Source organism: Salmo trutta, unplaced genomic scaffold, assembly GCF_901001165.1.
Source record: "Salmo trutta unplaced genomic scaffold, fSalTru1.1, whole genome shotgun sequence".
NCBI lineage: Eukaryota > Metazoa > Chordata > Actinopteri > Salmoniformes > Salmonidae > Salmo > Salmo trutta.
The window spans coordinates 20,001-35,335 of record NW_021823047.1 but is presented as its reverse complement, the minus strand read 5'-3'; the positions used below and the strand labels follow the sequence as shown (position 1 = coordinate 35,335).

The window sequence follows — 15,335 nt, the reverse complement described above, 5'->3', positions numbered from 1 at the left end:
AACATTCAAAATATAACTAGTACTTTTGGATGTCAGGGGAAAATGTACGGCGTAGAAAGTACATTATCTTCTTTAGGAATGTAGTGAAGTAAAAGTTGTCAAAAATATAAATTGTAAAGTACAGATACCAAGAAAAAAGTACTTGAAAGTACTTTCCACCACTGCCAAGTACTACCCAGATGTGCAGACACACAGACCCCTCCCCCAAGATAGCTAGCGATCCTACAAGGATCTGTCTGTCAGACAGACAGACAGACAGACAGACAGTCTGTCTGTCTGTCTGTCTGTCTGTCTGTCTGTCTGTCTGTCTGTCTGTCTGTCTGTCTGTCTGTCTGTCTGTCTGTCTGTCTGTCTGTCTGTCTGTCTGTCTGTGTTCTCTCTCTAATCGTCTAGCCTTGGGTTGAGGAAGTTGGGTCAGCCCTGGTCACCTCTGATCCAGAGTCGTCATGGTTATCACTATGTTAATTACTGTTGTTATAACCACAGATCTGGAGCCAGTTTACCCTTACCACCAGAGGCAAGTCTTTCAAAGATGAATGAATGAATGTGCATGTGTCAGTTATGAATCACAGAATATAAGTGTGTTTCCCAAATGCCATCTTACTCCCTATACAGTGCACATAGGGCTCTGGACAATAGTACACAGATCAGGGAATGGGGTGCCATTTGGGCTACATACTAAGAAGTAAACTACTGAGGCCCAGAGGTAAAGGCCTCCAGGTCTAACGGGACGAGGTAAAGGCCTCCAGGTCTAACGGGGCGAGGTAAAGGCCTCCAGGTCTAACGGGGCGAGGTAAAGGCCTCCAGGTCTAACGGGGCGAGGTAAAGGCCTCCAGGTCTAACGGGGCGAGGTAAAGGCCTCCAGGTCTAACGGGGCGAGGTAAAGGCCTCCAGGTCTAACGGGGCGAGGTAAAGGCCTCCAGGTCTAACGGGGCGAGGTAAAGGCCTCCAGGTCTAACGGGGCGAGGTAAAGGCCTCCAGGTCTAACGGGGCGAGGTAAAGGCCTCCAGGTCTAACGGGGCGAGGTAAAGGCCTCCAGGTCTAACGGGACGAGGTAAAGGCCTCCAGGTCTAACGGGACGAGGTAAAGGCCTCCAGGTCTAACGGGGCGAGGGTAAAGGCCTCCAGGTCTAACGGGGCGAGGTAAAGGCCTCCAGGTCTAACGGGACGAGGTAAAGGCCTCCAGGTCTAACGGGACGAGGTAAAGGCCTCCAGGTCTAACGGGACGAGGTAAAGGCCTCCAGGTCTAACGGGACGAGGTAAAGGCCTCCAGGTCTAACGGGGCGAGGTAAAGGCCTCCAGGTCTAACGGGGCGAGGTAAAGGCCTCCAGGTCTAACGGGGCGAGGTAAAGGCCTCCAGGTCTAACGGGACGAGGTAAAGGCCTCCAGGTCTAACGGGGCGAGGTAAAGGCCTCCAGGTCTAACGGGGCGAGGTAAAGGCCTCCAGGTCTAACGGGACGAGGTAAAGGCCTCCAGGTCTAACGGGACGAGGTAAAGGCCTCCAGGTCTAACGGGACGAGGTAAAGGCCTCCAGGTCTAACGGGACGAGGTAAAGGCCTCCAGGTCTAACGGGACGAGGTAAAGGCCCCCCGGTCTAACGGGACGAGGTAAAGGCCCCCCAGGTCTAACGGGACGAGGTAAAGGCCCCCCAGGTCTAACGGGACGAGGTAAAGGCCCCCCAGGTCTAACGGGACGAGGTAAAGGCCCCCCAGGTCTAACGGGACGAGGTAAAGGCCCCCCAGGTCTAACGGGACGAGGTAAAGGCCCCCCAGGTCTAACGGGACGAGGTAAAGGCCTCCAGGTCTAACGGGACGAGGTAAAGGCCTCCAGGTCTAACGGGACGAGGTAAAGGCCTCCAGGTCTAACGGGACGAGGTAAAGGCCTCCAGGTCTAACGGGACGAGGTAAAGGCCTCCAGGTCTAACGGGACGAGGTAAAGGCCTCCAGGTCTAACGGGGCGAGGTAAAGGCCTCCAGGTCTAACAGGACGAGGTAAAGGCCTCCAGGTCTAACAGGACGAGATGAAAGTGTGTCGTTACCTTTCTGAGTAACAGTTGTCATGTCACATAACTAGTACCGCTTCAATACACACACACACACACACACACACACACATACACACACACACACACACACACACACACACACGTGATATAAGTGGATGTATACTATAGTACTTTATTCAATATATGGATGATGAGGTATACTGAACAGGCCTATCAGTGTTTCCCCTACATTATTCTACAGGTGGGGCAGATCGGTCCCCTAAAGCAACATCCTGGTCCTCAGACAATAGAAACCAATAGAAAGCCGTTTGAACTATTTTTAGGCAGTGAGGCAGGCTGATACGGGCCATTGAAACCAGAATGAACCATAGGAACTACAAGTTGAGGTCAAACAAGCGGCAATACATGACAATGGTTGAGTCCCAAATGGCACCCTATATAGGGCACTGCTTTTGACCAGGGCCCATAGGACTTTGGTCAAAAGTAATGCACTATATAGGGAATAGGGTGCCATATAGGCTTGGGCAGTATACCGTATACCGGGGTATTTGGAAAAAGCCACAGGACATGTTTTATTTATTTGAATATGTCTAGCTACTATTTAATGAAATATCTGCAGTCAACTTGTGCAAAACCTTAGAAGATAAAGCAGATTGTGTTCTTCATTTCACCTGTCACATGTTTCATCGTGAAGCTTCCCGGTGGTCCCCAGTCACGTGATGTTTTGTTTACAAGCACACAGTGACGACAAGAGACAGTAATACTCTTGATCCAGGAGGGGACTCCCTGCTGTTACCAAGCCAAGCTTGATTTTGGAAGAGGCTAACCACTGGAAGAAGCTAACCACTGGAAGAGGCTAACCACTGGAAGAGGCTAACCACTGGAAGAGGCTAACCACTGGAAGAGGCTAACCACTGGAAGAGGCTAACCACTGGAAGAGGCTAACCACTGGAAGAGGCTAACCACTGGAAGAAGCTAACTAGTTACTAAATTAGCAAAGCGAATGCACAACTGCAGAGCATTTAGCACATTCTAGACAGTTAACTGCTAACTATTAAGTTATCGAGCTTGCAATTTTTTTGTTGTGAATTCCATAAGGTAACTAGCTCACCAGTAGCCTTGTCAGTCACAGCACGCTCCTGGTGAGCTAGTTTCCTTATGGAATAGTAGCATTGTGTTGTGTGCAGCAAACTGCCAGTGGCATTGTGTTGTGTGCAGCAAACTGCCAGTGGCATTGTGTTGTGTGCAGCAAACTGCCAGTGGCATTGTGTTGTGTGCAGCAAACTGCCAGTGGCATTGTGTTGTGTGCAGCAAACAGCCAGTGGCATTGTGTTGTGTGCAGCAAACAGCCAGTGGCATTGTGTTGTGTGCAGCAAACAGCCAGTGGCATTGTGTTGTGTGCAGCAAACAGCCAGTGGCATTGTGTTGTGTGCAGCAAACAGCCAGTGGCATTGTGTTGTGTGCAGCAAACAGCCAGTGGCATTGTGTTGTGTGCAGCAAACAGCCAGTGGCATTGTGTTGTGTGCAGCAAACTGCCAGTGGCATTGTGTTGTGTGCAGCAAACTGCCAGTGGCATTGTGTTGTGTGCAGCAAACAGCCAGTGGCATTGTGTTGTGTGCAGCAAACAGCCAGTGGCATTGTGTTGTGTGCAGCAAACAGCCAGTGGCATTGTGTTGTGTGCAGCAAACAGCCAGTGGCATTGTGTTGTGTGCAGCAAACAGCCAGTGGCATTGTGTTGTGTGCAGCAAACAGCCAGTGGCATTGTGTTGTGTGCAGCAAACAGCCAGTGGCATTGTGTTGTTTGCAGCAAACTGCCAGTGGCATTGTGTTGTTTGCAGCAAACTGCCAGTGGCATTGTGTTGTTTGCAGCAAACTGCCAGTGGCATTGTGTTGTTTGCAGCAAACTGCCAGTAGCATTGTGTTGTTTGCAGCAAACTGCCAGTAGCATTGTGTTGTGTGCAGCAAACTGCCAGTAGAATTGTGTTGTTTGCAGCAAACTGCCAGGAACATTGTGTTGTGTGCAGCAAACAGCCAGTGGCATTGTGTTGTGTGCAGCAAACAGCCAGTGGCATTGTGTTGTGTGCAGCAAACAGCCAGTGGCATTGTGTTGTGTGCAGCAAACAGCCAGTGGCATTGTGTTGTGTGCAGCAAACAGCCAGTGGCATTGTGTTGTGTACAGCAAACAGCCAGTGGCATTGTGTTGTGTGCAGCAAACAGCCAGTGGCATTGTGTTGTGTGCAGCAAACAGCCAGTGGCATTGTGTTGTTTGCAGCAAACTGCCAGTGGCATTGTGTTGTTTGCAGCAAACTGCCAGTGGCATTGTGTTGTTTGCAGCAAACTGCCAGTGGCATTGTGTTGTTTGCAGCAAACTGCCAGTGGCATTGTGTTGTTTGCAGCAAACTGCCAGTGGCATTGTGTTGTTTGCAGCAAACTGCCAGTGGCATTGTGTTGTTTGCAGCAAACTGCCAGTGGCATTGTGTTGTTTGCAGCAAACTGCCAGTGGCATTGTGTTGTTTGCAGCAAACTGCCAGTGGCATTGTGTTGTTTGCAGCAAACTGCCAGTAGCGTTGTGTTGTGTGCAGCAAACAGCCAGTAGCATTGTGTTGTTTGCAGCAAACTGCCAGTAACATTGTGTTGTTTGCAGCAAACTGCCAGTAGAATTGTGTTGTTTGCAGCAAACTGCCAGGAGCATTGTGTTGTGTGCAGCAAACTGCCAGTAGCATTTGAGTTACTTGTATAGTTTAGGTCAGAGACTATAGAATGTTCGTAATGTGCTCGTTAGCATTTGGTTAGCATTCTCTATGGGATTTTCCATGTATTTAGTATTACTAACCTTTGTATTAAAGAGCCTCAGTGGGGAATCAAAAACAGCACCCCTTGTGTTTTGTATTGGTATTTATTATGAATCCCCATTAGTTACTGTTGCCAAGGCAGCAGCTACTCTTCCTGGGGTTTATTATGGATCCCCATTAGTTCCTGCCAAGGCAGCAGCTACTCTTCCTGGGGTTTATTATGGATCCCCATTAGTTACTGTTGCCAAGGCAGCAGCTACTCTTCCTGGGGTTTATTATGGATCCCCATTAGTTCCTGTCAAGGCAGCAGCTACTCTTCCTGGGGTTTATTATGGATCCCCATTAGTTCCTGCCAAGACAGCAGCTACTCTTCCTGGGGTTTATTATAGATCCCCATTAGTTCCTGCCAAGGCAGCAGCTACTCTTCCTGGGGTTTATTATGGATCCCCATTAGTTCCTGCCAAGGCAGCAGCTACTCTTCCTGGGGTTTATTATGGATCCCCATTAGTTCCTGCCAAGGCAGCAGCTACTCTTCCTAGGGTTTATTAGGGATCCCCATTAGTTCCTGCCAAGGCAGCAGCTACTCTTCCTGGGGTTTATTATGGATCCCCTTTAGTTCCTGCCAAGGCAGCAGCTACTCTTCCTGGGGTTTATTATGGATCCCCATTAGTTCCTGCCAAGGCAGCAGCTACTCTTCCGGGGGTTTATTATGGATCCCCATTAGTTAAATACGGAAGACACATTTCATTTGGACAACTGACTAGGTATCCCCCTTTCCCTTTTCCTGGGGTCCAAACACATTAAAAGAACTTACGTTACATATTAAACCAAAGATAAACCAGTGCATCATGTAACATTACTACAAAATACTAAATGTATAACACCACCATACGGCTGGGTGTGTAGACCGGGGGTGTGTAGGCCGGGGGTGTGTAGGATGGGGGGGTGTAGACCGGGGGTGTGTAGGCCGGGGGTGTGTAGGATGGGGGGGTGTAGACCGGGGGTGTGTAGGCCGGGGGTGTGTAGGCCGGGGGTGTTAGCGCGTTTGAGCAGGTGTCTGTTCCTGTGTGTCTCTTCACAGTCCCTACTCTACCATAAGGTGTATTTTTAAATCTGATTTTACTACTTGCATCAGTTACCTGATGTTGGATAGAGTTCCATGTAGTCATGTCTCTATGTAGTACTGTGCGTTTCCCAGAGTCTGTTCTGGACTCGTGGATTGTGAAGAGACCTCTGGTGCCATGTCTGGTGGGGTAGTCATGGGTGTCTGAGCTGTGTGCCAGTAGTTTAAACAGACAGCTTGGTGCTTTCAACATGTCAACACTTACAAAAACAAGTAGTGATGAAGTCAGTCTCTCCTACACTGTGAGCCAGGAGAGATTGACACGCATGTCATTAATGTTGCTCTCCATGTACTTATAAAGAGCCAGCCGCACCGCCCTGTTCTGAGCCCTGTTCTGAGCCCTGTTCTGAGCCCTGTTCTGAGCCCTGTTCTGAGCCAGCCGCACCGCCCTGTTCTGAGCCCTGTTCTGAGCCCTGTTCACCGCCCTGTTCACCGCCCTGTTCTGAGCCCTGTTCTGAGCCAGCCGCACCGCCCTGTTCACCGCCCTGTTCTGAGCCCTGTTCTGAGCCCTGTTCTGAGCCCTGTTCTGAGCCCTGTTCACCGCCCTGTTCTGAGCCCTGTTCACCGCCCTGTTCTGAGCCCTGTTCTGAGCCAGCCGCACCGCCCTGTTCTGAGCCCTGTTCTGAGCCCTGTTCTGAGCCAGCCGCACCGCCCTGTTCTGAGCCCTGTTCTGAGCCCTGTTCTGAGCCAGCCGCGCCGCCCTGTTCTGAGCCCTGTTCTGAGCCCTGTTCTGAGCCAGCCGCACCGCCCTGTTCTGAGCCCTGTTCTGAGCCCTGTTCTGAGCCAGCCGCACCGCCCTGTTCTGAGCCCTGTTCTGAGCCCTGTTCTGAGCCAGCCGCGCCGCCCTGTTCTGAGCCCTGTTCTGAGCCCTGTTCTGAGCCAGCCGCACCGCCCTGTTCTGAGCCCTGTTCTGAGCCAGCCACGCCGCCCTGTTCTGAGCCAGCCGCGCCGCCCTGTTCTGAGCCAGCCGCGCTGCCCTGTTCTGAGCCCTGTTCTGAGCCAGCCGCACTGCCCTGTTCTGAGCCCTGTTCTGAGCCAGCCGCGCCGCCCTGTTCTGAGTCAGCTGCGCTGCCTTGTTCTGAGCCCTGTTCTGAGTCAGCCGCGCTGCCCTGTTCTGAGTCCTGTTCTGAGCCAGCCGCGCCGCCCTGTTCTGAGCCAGCCGTGCTGCCCTGTTCTGAGCCAGCCGCGCCGCCCTGTTCTGAGCCAGTCCCTCTTTATGGCACCTGACCACACGACTGAACAGTAGTCCAGATGTGACAAATCTAGGCCCTGTAGGACCTGCCTTGTTGATAGTGTTGTTAAAGGCAGAGCAGCGCTTTAATTACAAACAGTGGCAATACTACCCAACATCCCCGGTATGGCAAAAGGTCAGTATGACAATCTGGATAGCGGCCCCAAGCCCTAGTACCATATGGGAAATAACCCATTATCTCAAAGCTGAGAACATCTGTACAGCCCTGAAACCACTTCCCCTTGACGGTGTGGGTTGTTATTGTTGAAACTGTCTACCCACCCAACGGACCGGGCACACCCTTAGCACCTTGTGAGAGAACCAATGTGGTCGACTGACTCGCCAGCGTCCTAAAATGGCACCCTATGTCCTTTATAGAGCAGGGTCCCTGGTCAAAAGTAGTGCACTACATAGGGAATAGGGTGCCAACTCTGGTCAAAAGTACCGCACTATATAGAGAATAGGGTGCGATTTCAGAGACATGCCCTTGTGATGGGAACCTACCATGCGGTTGATTGTGAGTCAGTCAAGAATCTTCCTGTTTCACAGAAGGAGAGGAGATCTAACTAGATATGACGCTCATAGACTTGGTCTTTACTGAGACTGTTTCACAGAAGGAGAAAACATCTAACTAGATGACGCTCATAGACTTGGGCTGTGGTCCAAACACTTAACAAAAAGACACACCCTATCCCCTCAACCCTCAAACTAAGTGGACACTTCTGATGACGTCTGATGAGTATACACTTGCAGGGCGAGGGGCGAGGGAATGATTTTTTTTAAATGGACCGCTCTTGACCGGAAATTCATCACTGGTTCATCCAGCGATGATTGTGTTTTCAGCCACCAGTAGCTTGTGGGTGCTTTATATGCACTACAGTCAATTATGATTTCATATCTACTTATATTAACATTACGCCTACTGTAGGATAGATAGCAAATTAATTAGCTAACTGACGTTAGCCTGCCTAGCTGGAACTTCTGAAGAACGAACATGTTTTATTTCTACAATTTCCAAAAGATAAACAAAAACATATTTACTTTTTAACGAGACGTGTTTGAGCTGTCATGTGCATTAGTAGCACAATTTCTAACTTATTTGCATTTGTTTTTACCAAGTGTATGTTGACTTCTCTATTGATGTTGTTTTTAAGTTTTCGCAGACTTTTCTTAGCGGATGTACAATCGTCGCAAATTGAATTATGGGGAGTTTCAGGCCCCGGAGTGAACATAAATGTACACTCGCAAACTCGACTAACAACGAGGATTGAGGGGTTTACGTTGTAAACTTCCCTTGCTTGGCTAATCATTTGGACCACCTTCCAAGATGGCGACGGGGATTCCCCCAAGGGCATAAGGTGAGGGTAGGTGGACAAGGGTGTGTCTTTTAAGTGTTTGGACCGCAACCTTGGTCATTACTGAGACTGTTTCACAGAAGGAGAAAACATCTAACCAGATACACTACATGACCAAATGTATGTGGACACCTGCTCTTTGAACATCTCATTCCAAAATCATGATCATTAATATGGAGTTGGTGCTATAACAGCCTCCACTCTTCTGGGAAGGCTTTCCACTAGATGTTGGAACATTGCTGCGGGGACATGCTGCCATTCAGCCACAAGAGCATTAGTGAGGTCTGCCACTGATGTTGGGTGATTAGGCCTGGCTCGAAGTCGGCATTACAATTCATCCCAAAGTTGTTTGATGGGGTTGAGGTCAGGGCTATGTGCATGCCAGTCAAGTTCTTCCACACCGATCTCGACAAACCATTTCTGCATGGACCTCGCTTTGTGCACGGGGGCATTGTCATGCTGAAACAGGAAAGGGCCTTCCCCAAACTGTTGCCACAAAGTTGGAAGCACAGAATCATCTAGAATGTCATTCTATGCTGTAGCGTTAAGATTTCCCTTCACTGGAACTATGGCGCTTGAACCATGAAAAACATCCCAAGACCATTATTTCTCCTCCACCAAACTTTACAGTTGGCACTCTGCATTGTGGCAGGTAGCATTCTCCTGGTATCCGCCAATCCCAGATTCAGCCGTCGGACTGCCAGACGATGAAGCGTGATTCATCACTCCAGAGAACACGTTTCCACTGCTCCACAGTTCAATATCTTTACACCCCTCCAGCCAATGCTTGGCATTGCACATGGTGATCTTAGGCTTGTGTGCGGCTGCTCGGCCATGGAAACCCATTTCATGAAGCTCCTGACGAACAGTTCTTGTGCTGACGTTGCTTCCAGAGGCAGTTTGGATCTTGGTAGTGAGTGTTGCAACCGAGGACAGACCATTTTTACGCGCTTCAACACTCGGTGGTCCTGTTCTGTGAGCTTGTGTGGCCTACCACTTGGCGGCTGAGCCGTTGTTGCTCCTAGATGTTTCCACTTCACAATAACAGCACTTACAGTTGACTGGGGGAAGCTCTAGCACGGCAGAAATTATACAAACTGACTTGTTGGAAAGGTGGCATCCTATAACGGTGCCATGTTGAAAGTCACTGAGCTCTTCAAGTAAGGCCATTCTACTTATGTTTGTCTATGGAGATTGCATGGCTGTGCGCTCGATTTTATACATCTGTCAGCAATGGGTGTGGCTGAAATAGCTGAATCTACTAATTTGAAGGGGTGTCCACATATACATACATACACACACACAGAGAGAGAGATGAGATACTGAGGATTATATTAAATACTGCTTTGATGTCATACAAGCCAAACACCCGTGAGTCCAAACGTCCACGACATCACATCCTGGGTTGTTCTGAACAGAACGGGCCTGTTTGTCTATTGAGTGCACCTGAATGCACTCCTGACTGCTTTCTATACGCACAAAACTAACTTAGCGAGTCATGTTGGCAGGAGAACATGCGTTCAAAATCAGGCCCACCTGACCCAGACTGGGATTTAGAAATGGGGTCGTTTTTGTATTGAGTAAACAACAACAGTAATTGTGTGATGGCGGAGATGCAGGGTTGTGTTCCTAATGAAACGACTACCAGGGTGCCAACTCTAGCTTCTGAACCGCACAGCTAGGAGAGCTCCAAATGTTTACCTTATAGTTCAACACTCTTCTTCCAGTCATAAAAGTGCATTGAAATTGCTTAGTGACCGTGCACACTTTGGGGAGGGTGTGTGGCCACTTGGCGACACCAGTTAGTCCTCTCACTCAAACCCACAGTCTGGAGAGGTGTGTGTCCACTTAGAGACACTCAAACCCACAGTCTGGAGAGATGTGTGTCCACTTAGAGACACTCAAACCCACAGTCTGGAGAGGTGTGTGTCCACTTAGAAACACTCAAACCCACAGTCTGGAGAGATGTGTGTCCACTTGGAAACACTCAAACCCACAGTCTGGAGAGATGTGTGTCCACTTGGAAACACTCAAACCCACAGTCTGGAGAGATGTGTGTCCACTTAGAAACACTCAAACCCACAGTCTGGAGAGATGTGTGTCCACTTAGAAACACTCAAACCCACAGTCTGGAGAGGTGTGTGTCCACTTGGAAACACTCAAACCCACAGTCTGGAGAGATGTGTGTCCACTTGGAAACACTCAAACCCACAGTCTGGAGAGATGTGTGTCCACTTGGAAACACTCAAACCCACAGTCTGGAGAGATGTGTGTCCACTTGGAAACACTCAAACCCACAGTCTGGAGAGATGTGTGTCCACTCAAACCCACAGTCTGGAGAGGTGTGTGTCCACTCAAACCCACAGTCTGGAGAGGTGTGTGTCCACTCAAACCCACAGTCTGGAGAGGTATGTGTCCACTTAAACCCACAGTCTGGAGAGGTGTGTGTCCACTTGGAAACACTCAAACCCACAGTCTGGAGAGATGTGTGTCCACTTGGAAACACTCAAACCCACAGTCTGGAGAGATGTGTGTCCACTCAAACCCACAGTCTGGAGAGGTGTGTGTCCACTCAAACCCACAGTCTGGAGAGGTGTGTGTCCACTCAAACCCACAGTCTGGAGAGGTGTGTGTCCACTCAAACCCACAGTCTGGAGAGGTGTGTGTCCACTCAAACCCACAGTCTGGAGAGGTGTGTGTCCACTCAAACCCACAGTCTGGAGAGGTGTGTGTCCACTCAAACCCACAGTCTGGAGAGGTGTGTGTCCACTCAAACCCACAGTCTGGAGAGATGTGTGTCCACTCAAACCCACAGTCTGGAGAGGTGTGTGTCCACTCAAACCCACAGTCTGGAGAGGTGTGTGTCCACTCAAACCCACAGTCTGGAGAGGTGTGTGTCCACTCAAACCCACAGTCTGGAGAGATGTGTGTCCACTTGGAAACAGTAGTTAGTCCTCTCACTCACGTGGACATTGATTAAGGCAGCCCTCCGCACCTCTCTGATTCAGAGGGGTTGGGTTAAATGTGAGCCGCCCTATGGGACTGGCCCCCAGCACCTCTCTGATTCAGAGGGGGTTGGGTTAAATGTGAGCCGCCCTATGGGACTGGCCCCCAGCACCTCTCTGATTCAGAGGGGGTTGGGTTAAATGTGAGCCGCCCTATGGGACTGGCCCCCAGCACCTCTCTGATTCAGAGGGGGTTGGGTTAAATGTGAGCTGCCCTATGGGACTGGCCCCCAGCACCTCTCTGATTCAGAGGGGGTTGGGTTAAATGTGTGCCGCCCTATGGGACTGGCCCCCAGCACCTCTCTGATTCAGAGGGGGTTGGGTTAAATGTGAGCCGCCCTATGGGACTGGCCCCCAGCACCTCTCTGATTCAGAGGGGGTTGGGTTAAATGTGAGCCGCCCTATGGGACTGGCCCCCAGCACCTCTCTGATTCAGAGGGGGTTGGGTTAAATGTGGAAGACACATTTCAGTTGTACAACTGACTAGGTATCCCCCCCCTTTCCCATTGTTTTGTTTTATGTTGCACTTACCCCATAATTTCCAGGAATATTCTCATGTTACTGAATGTATCCAAAATTATTTTTCAGATTTCGTTATCAACATATGCGGTGAAAAAGTACAGTAAATGTAAAATGCACATCAAATCAACAGTGTAATGTTTTGGATTCAGTCTTGTGTCAGGTGAACTGTTGTGTCCTAAACTTTATCCTAATAATGTTCCTATAACCTCCAAAGTGTTCCCTTTCTACTGCTACCATGTTTATGCTTTTCATATTTCTTCTGTTAAAAAAAAATAATACAAAAAAATCAATTTAGCTCTGTCCATATTAGGCCAATTCCCAAGGTTTATAACACGAGGCTACATTACAATAGATGTGTTTAGCAGGGCCCTGTGTGAACGCAACAAGATCTTTGACCTATTTGACTTCAGATTGTGACGTTGATGTGGGTTGTGTATTGACGTTGACTAGTTAAAGATAGCATGAATGTTCTGTATTCCGGCTTGCAGAGCGTAACTTAATAGAATCCTGTGTATTATGATGATACACATATATCCCAGGAAGCTACACACACGTACGTTGGTCCAATCAAAGATTATTAGGCTTGTACCTCATTCTGACGTCCGCTGTCCTAATGTTGTTTTACATTGTTGCACTAATCTCTATGAAGATCTGTCGTTAACAATCATCAAGCCATGCCGCACCAGCGATAAGAAACCATATTCATTAAATATAACACTTTTCTCCCCCACCCAACAGATACAGTGTAGCTGAGTCCCTTCTCTCCTCACCGCTGTACTGACAACAAACTACCGACATCCTCTCTGTCTATCTTATAACCATTCCTCCACGACAGGGGATATTCAACTCTTACCCTACGAGAGCGTTTCCCAAGGTCCGTGCACGGTTCCCCTCCTCCTCCCCGGTGACACAACACAGCGGATTCAAAGTATCAAAGCTTGATGATTAGTTAACTATTTCAATCCGCTGTGTAGTGCTGGGGCAACAAAAACGAAATGTGAACTGACTTTGGATAACCCGAGGTCCGGACCCTGCTGGTTCTGTTCTACCGGATCATTCATTCCACCCACCTGGTGTCCCAGGTCTAAAACCAGTCCCTGATTAGAGGGGGACATAATAAATATAATTTAAAAAACCATTGCAACTGGTTTCGAGTTCCAGAGTTGTATTTGAGGGGGTCCAAACAGGAAAAACACACATCTACCGTTCTCTCTTCAATCAAACCTGATGACAAAAAGACAGCCAGACAGGACGGCATCAATCGACTACTTGTGGTATTAGTCCGATATGTTGCGCTGTAGTCCTCAGGCCTGCGTCTTGAGTTGTGCCCCCTTCCCCATGTCGATGGCACACACTTGGGGGTACACTGTGTGCGATTTGGCCGCTTTACCCAGGCCCGAGAAAAGACCCAGAGCTCCCGGTCTCCGTCTGGGGAAACACACGGAGCGGGTCCCCTTCTCTTTGGCAGGGTGGCGATGCACTGGCTTTAATATATCTGCGTCAAATAACGTGACACACAGACTACACACATTTGAACCGCCAAAGCAGGCAGAAGATCCATTGAAAGCCGTATGCAAAATATCGCTAATGTATCAAGTCGATAGCCTGTTCTATCAGGTAATGGAACTGGAAGCAGGTTGCTTCAGGATATTTCAGGACTGTGTCGCCTATACTACAAAAACGATCTGCTGTTGCTACTAGCCTACCGTCATATCAACCTATCCATTGATATGTTGCTACTAGCCTACGGTCATATCAACCTATCCATTGATATGTTGCTACTAGCCTACCGTCATATCAACCTATCCATTGATATGTTGCTACTAGCCTACGGTCATATCAACCTATCCATTGATATGTTGCTACTAGCCTACGGTCATATCAACCTATCCATTGATATGTTGCTACTAGCCTACCGTCATATCAACCTATCCATTGATATGTTGCTACTAGCCTACGGTCATATCAACCTATCCATTGATATGTTGCTACTAGCCTACGGTCATATCAACCTATCCATTGATATGTTGCTACTAGCCTACGGTCATATCAACCTATCCATTGATATGTTGCTACTAGCCTACGGTCATATCAACCTATCCATTGATATGTTGCTACTAGCCTACCGTCATATCAACCTATCCATTGATATGTTGCTACTAGCCTACCGTCATATCAACCTATCCATTGATATGTTGCTACTAGCCTACGGTCATATCAACCTATCCATTGATATGTTGCTACTAGCCTACGGTCATATCAACCTATCCATTGATATGTTGCTACTAGCCTACCGTCATATCAACCTATCCATTGATATGTTGCTACTAGCCTACGGTCATATCAACCTATCCATTGATATGTTGCTACTAGCCTACGGTCATATCAACCTATCCATTGATATGTTGCTACTAGCCTACCGTCATATCAACCTATCCATTGATATGTTGCTACTAGCCTACGGTCATATCAACCTATCCATTGATCTGCTGTTACTACTACAGTAGCCTCCCGCCATATCAACCTTTTTCCGTTCAGATAGTCATTAGAAACACGTATCCAATATCAAACAGTGATATAGCCTAATCGATCATCGTTATTATCGATGCTGCGAAACTCAAACCCGATCGTTGTGTATCGATTAGGCCTGGATATTGCTGTATTTTATGTGACCAGAGTTACAATGATTAACAAGTAGGTAGGCTACAATTTAACGCAAGGCTTTATGTTTCCCTTATAGTCAGCCAGTCAAGACGATGGGAAACCACTGCGTAGGGAGAGAAATATATCTAGAGAGAGAAAAGAGAGAGAGAGGGGGGTCGAGAGAAAGATCTGTGTAGAACACAATCCAAGCGATAGCCCCCCTCCAAAAAACGGAGCCTTGCTTTGTTATGATTATCACCCCTCTCTCCCCCTCTCCCCCTCTCTCTCTCTCTCGACATGTCCCCCCCTCCAGTACGTTAACCATGTAATGTCGTCGTTTCAGTACAATGTCTTACCTTCTCTCGCCTTCAGCAGCACCGTGTTGGCGACTATATTCTCTATCTCCATGATAATGGTCAGTAAGTGTAAGATCCGTCTCCCATACAGACTAGGCAATACATTTCACTTCAACTGAAAAGATGAAGGTAGCGGCACCCGATGATGGTGAATTCTGCAGCTGGCGCATAGCCTTCGCTTGCTCTCCCAAGTTCGGCGGGTTACCAGGTGTTTGGGCTTTTTTGCAATCGTGGTGGGCTACTAGTTCGCCGACGACTCCATCGTTTGATGTTTTCGGCAACAACAAAAAAAACTCTTCACCTTT

The 15,335-nt window shown here is 48.6% G+C and overlaps 1 long non-coding RNA gene across 1 annotated transcript in view; it reads right to left on the bottom strand.

The window, feature by feature from the left end:
- Positions 1–15,335, bottom strand: part of LOC115188469 (uncharacterized) — a 35,923-nt gene that overhangs the window by 20,449 nt on the left and 139 nt on the right. The window contains exon 1 of the long non-coding RNA XR_003876422.1: positions 15,031–15,335. This exon is cut by the window's right edge and continues 139 nt beyond it. This is a non-coding gene — a long non-coding RNA (uncharacterized LOC115188469). The remainder of the gene's footprint in view (positions 1–15,030) is intronic.